The sequence below is a fragment of the Urocitellus parryii genome, chromosome 6, assembly GCF_045843805.1.
Source record: "Urocitellus parryii isolate mUroPar1 chromosome 6, mUroPar1.hap1, whole genome shotgun sequence".
NCBI lineage: Eukaryota > Metazoa > Chordata > Mammalia > Rodentia > Sciuridae > Urocitellus > Urocitellus parryii.
The window spans coordinates 5,392,824-5,400,539 of record NC_135536.1 but is presented as its reverse complement, the minus strand read 5'-3'; the positions used below and the strand labels follow the sequence as shown (position 1 = coordinate 5,400,539).

Here is a 7,716-nt window from a genome sequence, read left to right as displayed (position 1 = left end):
ACCCATAGTGATTCGATGATGACTGCTGGAGGTGTATGAGTGAGGACAGTGACTTGCCTCTGGATCTGAGTTCCTTCCCTGAGTGCAATGCACGAGGATTGCAGAATGTCTCAGGGTGAGGGATGTCAAGTTGGGGTGTATCTGCATTAGTTGCCATCTTTTTTGCCCTCTGTTCCTCAGATTGGAATTGGCTTGTGGACAGGAGGATGGCTCTGTGGTCTGGTGCTCCTTGGACCCTCCTTTTAGGAGCTGCCTATGAGTGTAAGTCCATGTGCATGATCCTGTGTGGGAAGGTTTGGGTAGCATGGGGACTGTACCAGGCAAGTATAAATTAATGAATCTGAGAGTAGCCATTGTGGGAAAGGTGGAGGAAAGCTGCTGGATCGATGATGACATCTGGATCTGTATGAGTGAGGCCTGTGAATACATGTGGCATCTGAGATTTTTCAATATCTCCCACCAAGCGCGATTGCATCGATGTCTCAGTGTTCCTTGGGAATGTGGACTCATGTCCATTTGTTGCTATCTTCTCTTCCCTCTTCTTCTTAGAATGGAGTTAATTCTGGATCTGAGTTCTCCTACTTATTCAAATTCTGCTGTTATTAATTATCTTTTTATATATTCGTTCAGTACAGTTAATTTGTTTGCTTCTAGGGTTCCTGTATGTTCATTCTGTTCTTGTAATTGAATCAAGAAGAGAATCATCAAATATAGGTACATTTAAATGAATAAGATTACATGTTCTTCCGTTATGAAAACATCTGGAGAGTTATGAAGTACTCAAAGGTCAAAGAGCAATCACTCCCACATGCTCTCTTTTGGCTTCAGATGATCCTGAGAACATTGTCAAGATTGTAGTTCTGGCTCATTTTTCAGTTTGGAGTTATTCACTTATTAAGAATCAGTGAAATAAATGTCCTAAATGACAGAGTGGATGAGGGTGGTAATCTGGCCTCCATGGTGAGTTAGTGCCTTTCATTATCATCCTTTGCTCTCTATTGTTAGAAGGGCTGGCTTTGCTGCTTGTGCGGCTCCTCCTGCATCACTGCTGTTGGCCTCCAGTTTGGAGCTTGTGGATAACGTGAGTCCTGACCTTCACTCCAGTCCTCATGTGAGTGGTTTGCTTAGCAGGACACATGGGTTGCTAAATGTGTCTAACTTCATCCAAGTGGGTCACTTGTTTTAGTCAACTTTTGTTACTTTCTTTTTTTTTTTTTTTGGTGCTGCAACTGACATGTTCTACACGAACAACTTAGAGGTGGAAAAGCTCATTTGGAGCTCATAGTTTCAGAGGTCTCAGTCCTTAGATGGCCAAATCCATTGCCCTGGGCCAAGGTGTGACATTATGGTGGGAGCAGCCCGTGGAGGAGGGAAGCTGCTCAGCGAGTGGAGGGGTCAGGAAGCAGCGTGGGAGTGAGAGGGGATGGACAGGAAGCACAGCCCTTCCAAGTTGCCCCCCCCTTGAATCCTATCCTCCAACCCTGACTCCACCTCCCCTCTCCTGAAATCATTCCCTTGTCGTACCACTCAGACTTGAACGAGTTGATTAGGTTTCCGCTTTTGTAATCTGATCATTTTACCTGTGACCATTTCTTAATTAATCCAGGAGTTTTGGGTAGACATCCCAAATCCAAATCATAACACAACTCTACTTCAGTCAAGGTTGTGGTAGAGATAGGAAGCATTCAATGGTTTATTAAGAACTTAGGGTAATCAGTGAAACAGATACATCATTGTTACAATGATTCCATATATAGAATCATGGCTTTTTGTATTTTTTAATGAACAGACTTCAAATTATTGTCAGTGAATAATAAATCAATCAACAGACACTATAGAAATGATGGGTAAAGAAGTACAAGTCCAGAATTGATGATGAGTATTGTTGACTTGAATTGCAATTAATGAATAGGTGTTTTTGAGACTCTGAGGTCCACTACAGAAGAAATCTGGTTCATTCTTTTCTTGGGGTTGCGTATTTTTATTTTATATTTAAAATTGCAACAAGGTTAGAAAGAATCAAGAATTAATGTAAGAATAAAAAGAGAAAAATGGTAAAGTTCCATTGGTATGAAGTGTTCTATTGCTAATGCATATTAATGCTGAAGATAATATTAAATATAAATGAAAATTTTAATATCTGAGTGATTCTATATACTCTAGGAATAATAAGTTCTTCATATTTTATTATTTATACGCTTAAAGTAAGTAGTGAGTTAAAGACTGTCGACAGACAGTGTAGAAATGAATTGAGGGCCAGTTGTAGATTGATGATTACCACTAGTGGTTCATGTATCTGTAACTTTGAGGTCCATCTCAAAAGATAACAAGTCTATTCTGTCTTTCAAATGACCCTATAGGCAGGTGTCAGAATATAGAATGTGTTTCTTTGGGGGTATTGTGTTTATGCCATTAGTTTTACTTTTTTCATTGGGTCATTTACTTTTATCATGGAGAATCAGTAAAGATGAATACATTTAGGCATTGTTCAATTTATCAAACTATGTGGTGAGACAAGAAATATTCTTGATTCATACTGAAGTCAGTGTAGCCTGACATACCTGTCACCTGCTTGGTGGAGTGGACAGTGTAAAACATTGACAATGTTCAGTTTCTGGGTGGATCAGAAGTTTAACGTTCTTCTTTTTTTCCCAATAGAAAATGAACTTCGTACACTCCACTTTATTGCTCATTAAATGAGTAACTGGTGAAAGCCGAGCAGCAGGGATCCACGGGCGGAGGGCCTGAGCTTTGCTGCCATCTCTTCTGGGGCATTCCTCAGGATGGGCACCCTTGGCCGGTGTGAGTTCCCCTCGTTCACACGCCTCTTGGTTGTGTCTGTGCGAGGACCTTGCAGACTACCGTGTGCAGGAGCCACGTGCTTGTCCCTGCTTAGGTTGTGTGTCCTAGGTGTAAGGACAATATGAAGGAGGGTGCGCCGCCTCCGTGGTTAACGTGGAATGGGTGTGAACATCGTGCCGAGGCACAGGTGCCACGGGCAGAGGGTCGCAGTGACGGCATTCGTGTTTGACCAGGGGTCCACACGTGTGGGTTGGTGGTATCCGTGCTTTCCTTGAATTTTTGTGAATCACAGTGTTTAAAACGCACGAGTTTTTCAGGCAGTGGCAACCGACGGAGAGACGCCAATCCCAGGTGAGTCGCGACTGTGGTGCAGCTCGGCCAGGCCTGGGCGTCCCTGCAGAACACCAAGGCTCATCGCAAAGCCACCGAGCTGCTCCCTCCTTGAGAAGTGATGCCGCAGACAGGCGCCAGGGTCGCACCAAGAGCTCGGCTCACTCTTGTGGACACGCGTGTTTGTTCTAATGTTACAGCGGAGTCAATGAAAAATCCAGTACCCCAATGAATGCTGTTGAGTCGGGGTCAGCACTGTCCAACTAGAAAAGCATTTGGTGAGGCAGGAGAACCTTCTTTTGTATTGGAAGCACCGACTCCCATTAGGGCCTGGACACTGGAAGGCTCTAATGTCTTTAGTGGAGGGTCAGGGCCCACGTTCCAGGCTGGTGGCCCAGCTGACAATTGTCCATGCGAGGGAAGACACATTAAACGGCATCCCTGAGTGCCCGATGGACTGGCTAAGTGGAAGAATGCAAAGGCCAGCGCAGATGACGTCTCAGTCTTTTTTCCCTCTGCCTTTTTAAAAGACGGAGACGTCATCTGCGCTGTGCTTTGCGCTCCGGAGATCCATCTGTGCGGTAACTATGGAGACCCGAGGGAGCAGTTCACAGTCACGGTTCTTCTCTTGGCGTCAGTGTTTTTTAAAAGTATATATATAAAAAAAAATATGGTCATGGAAAGGAAACTTTGACCCCGGGATAAAAATTGGAGACATGAAAAGCACCATGCTGATGGATACAGAGAGAAACGCGAAGGCTCATGACCGGAAGAAGTGTTGGTCGCTCCGCGTGGTCATTACGTAAGAAGATGTTAGAGAGGGTCAAGGATCTGAAACTCTTGTGACTCTTAGGTGATTATTTTTAGTGAGCTGATGAATCAGTCAATAAAAATACAGATGAAGAAAGTGGTCATAGAGTCCGAGATGCCCCTGCGCTGGTGGCATGGGCGACGTGGGCCACCAGGGGTTATCGCTATCTGGCGCTGAGATCAGCACAGTAGAAATCAGGTCTACCCTGGGCTGGGAAAACCCTGTAGGTCCTGAGGCATTAGAGACCATCAGGATCTCATGCTGGGATCGCAGCTGCGTGAAGGTCACATCAGACACACAAACAACACACGGATGCAGTCAGAGATGAAAAGAGGGAGGTTTATTCCAAATGTTCACGTGTGTGGCCCAGGAAGGAACGCCGTTCATATAAGGGAGCGGGTAAGAAACAGGCAACGGTGTCACTTCTGGCAAAACCGTTGATCAGTCAGTGTCAAGGCCATTGTTCTGGGTCCACTGCACGTTTCACCTTTGCTTCCTACCAGGAAAAGTACTCAAGTAAATACGAGATGGCTTGCATCACAGAGGTGGGACCCCGGCCTGGTGGGTAGGTGGGAGTCTGGATCTCACCTCTGCCTCCCTCGATCTGGTCAGAGTGGTCCTGGGGCTCACTGGGGCCCAGTGTCACGGCTGGGAGCTCTGCGGTGTCTCAGGAGTGAGCACTAGTCACAGTTCCTGGCATGGCCTGGGCCTGGAAGGGGGTCCATGCCTCGTGAGCAAGTGGGCAGAGTGACTAAGGCTGCCTTGGCCCAGTGACTGGCAGCTTGGGTCAGGACGATGAATCCTGTTTCAGGAAGTTTGAGCTCAACATAAAATAAGTCTGGTCTGTTGTTCTGTTGGAAACGATCCTCTAGCCAGGGGTTCACAACAGTCGCCGACCCAGCCCTTGTGCTCTCGTGGCTCATGGCTGGTGATGAGATGAGGAGTGAATCAGTGGCATGAAGAGTTCAAGAAGTAGGGATGACGGAGCAGAGCTGTGCCTGGGCCAGCTCTAGCTCGTGGGATGCAGCCGGCTGCTGTGCCACGCTGCCTCCCAGCAGCTGAGACCCCCGCGTTTGTTGTTGTTGTTAATCTCTCAGAAATGTTTGATCTTTCAGTGTTTACATTCTGGTTATCTGTGGTCGCCTGGCTATTTCATTACTAAACAGGAAAGCCATTTCTGTATGAGAGGCTGCACATTGCTTCCATGCTAACAGTCAGTGGTCAGCATTGGTCAGGAGTTGTTGGGCTCACCACCTCTGTTACCCAGACGCACTGTCCCTTGCACTTGAGTGATAGGCAGTGTACCTGGAGAGCCATCGTCCCTGTGGTCCTGCCAGGGTGTGATGATCAGTTCTCTAGAAGGGAGAACGCAGGGGGGGCCTTGTTGGAAGTGCCATGGGATAGATGTGATGGTTTAACTGGTTCCTGAGATTATGCTCCTCTCCAGAAAGAATTTGGGTTCTTATAAGATGGTAAGGAGAATGTAGACAGGCACGATATGGCTTATTTTCAGATTTCTGAGAGTTTAAACATTGTTGGTCCTTCTTTAAAAGGAATGAAATAGGTGCCCCAACTATTTTTGTCAATGAATGCATAAATAAAGTAGGATACAGCATTATTCATGGCCTGAAATTGCTTTGAATCTTAGCATTTAAATTCATCCGATCCTGCACGTGTGAAGTCCAGAGATTCGAGGGGTTCTGAGGGTGGAGGTGTTGAGCATGAAGCCTGCCGTAGGCCACTCTCATTGTGGATTGAGATGGTGGATTCACATTGCATCCATTTTAATGCAAAATTAATAACTGAGTAAATCTGACCAAAAGGGGGTGCTTTTTTGGCCAATTATAAAAGGGATATGACCCAAGTTTAAGACTAACCCAAACCTGCTGCCCTTGCCTCCATTAGAATGTTAGAGTACAGCTGCAGTCTCGGGAGTCCATTCTCTCTAACTCATGCTCTCTCTGCCCTACAGCGGACCCTCTCAGATGATGGTCTTGGCTGCCAAATCCCCAGTCGGCAGAGGGACCTAACAAGGAGTGCTCGGAGTTCTTGCCTTGGGTGGACGGCTTGCTCCTAGGTATTCCTTGGGTTGTGAAACAAATGTTTAAATGGCTCCATGTGTCCCAGGGATGAAAGCGTGTCACACCCAAGGGTTAGAATGGGGATGGCACCATCAGTACAACTGTGGAATTGGACCATTTTTAATACCATGCTGGAACACTGAAGTTTATGAATAAATGAATCGATCAGGGATGATCCCTCTTTGGGTCAGGGTCCTGTAGACAAAGGGAAATAATAATTAATGTTCTTACTCTGGGACAGTCGTGAGTTCAAATTTATTAACAGAAATGGAAATAAATAATTTCACTAATTAATTAATACCTGATTACAAACAGCTAAGGAAATTGAGGGGAAAACACGGATCAATGGATCAGGTGTCTTTCCTCCCTTTTTTCTAATAGTTACCTGGACATATAGAAGACTCTTTAAAATCATAGAATTATGCATATTCATCCCCCTTTTTAATTTTTCCTTCTCTATCTTTCTTTGTTCTCTTTGCCATCTGTTTTCACTCTGCAGAATGCACACGACTCCAGTCAATAACCTTTCTGTAAAGATGACGTCCTTTGTGGTTCAATGTGAGTAGTAGTTCAAGATTTTATCTTTTGGGTGGTGGTCTGTTTAGGGTTCTCGGTGTGTGACATGAAAGTGTGGGATAAAATCAGGACCATGTGAAGATCAGTGATGAGATCATGTCACAGTTGAGGTTCAGATGCATCCAAATCACTACATGGAAGCCCCTTTTGAAAAAAGGTTCAAGATGGTCATCATGCCTGTGAGCTGATGGCTCGGGAGGCTAAGGCAGGAGGATCACAAGTTCAAGTCAGCCTTGACAATTTAGTAAGACTCTGCATCTAACTGAAAAGATCAAATAGAGTAGGATGCAGCCCCTGGGTTCAATCCCCACTATCAGGTGGAAAAAAAATCAAAGAAGCCCTGTGCTTTTACCTTGGGTTGAGGGACAGTGCCCGAGGCCTGTAATGTTCCTAGTTCTTGATGTTGGGTGGGTGGTTCATTTAAGCATGTCCATGATATTATCAAATTGGATAACCGCCTGCATTAATTAATAAAATGAAGGCCCTTTCCTGAGTCAGAGATATAAATGTGGCATAAATCATTGTTAGTGATTAATCTCTGTGATGGGGCCTTGTGTTCACTAAATTGAGCCTGAATCTCAGATTTTCATTTGCTGGTGCCTCTTTATGTTCACAGGGTGCCTGTACCATGCTGATTAAATTATCCTCCAGTCGTGAAGGGTGTGCCTTTCCCTCTGGGTAAGGAGAATATCATACAACGTGAGTAATAAAGTTCTTGGTTCGGGTCATTAGTTCATGGTTTCCACTGTGTCATTATAAAAGATAATTAAATTTTAGGAGGCCACATATCGTCCTATGATAAGAATGGGTTATAAACCAAAATTAATCCAATTTAGCACAAGATGATGTACAAGGCGGAAAACACCCTCAGCTTTTCCATTAATTTTCCAAAATTTTAAATATCTTATTATTTAAACATCCCCTTCATGATAAGAGCTGGCTGTTTCTCTCTTGGGATGTGGCGGGGGGGAGGTGGTCGTCAAGTAGGACAACATGGATGTGTTGTTCACCTTCAGTGCCGCAGGGCATCATCTGGCTCAGCCATGTGAATGGGACGCATCTGAATAAAAATCATGATGAGGAACATTTTTTTTTGAGCAACTAATATCCATTGCC

The 7,716-nt window shown here is 44.9% G+C and overlaps 1 non-coding gene across 1 annotated transcript; it reads left to right on the top strand.

The window, feature by feature from the left end:
• The first annotated feature begins 1,865 nt into the window (after window positions 1-1,865).
• Window positions 1,866-1,937, top strand: LOC113201351 (small nucleolar RNA SNORD113/SNORD114 family). The gene has a single exon (XR_003303147.1). It is a non-coding gene; the product is annotated as a small nucleolar RNA SNORD113/SNORD114 family (small nucleolar RNA).
• Window positions 1,938-7,716: the final 5,779 nt, after the last annotated feature.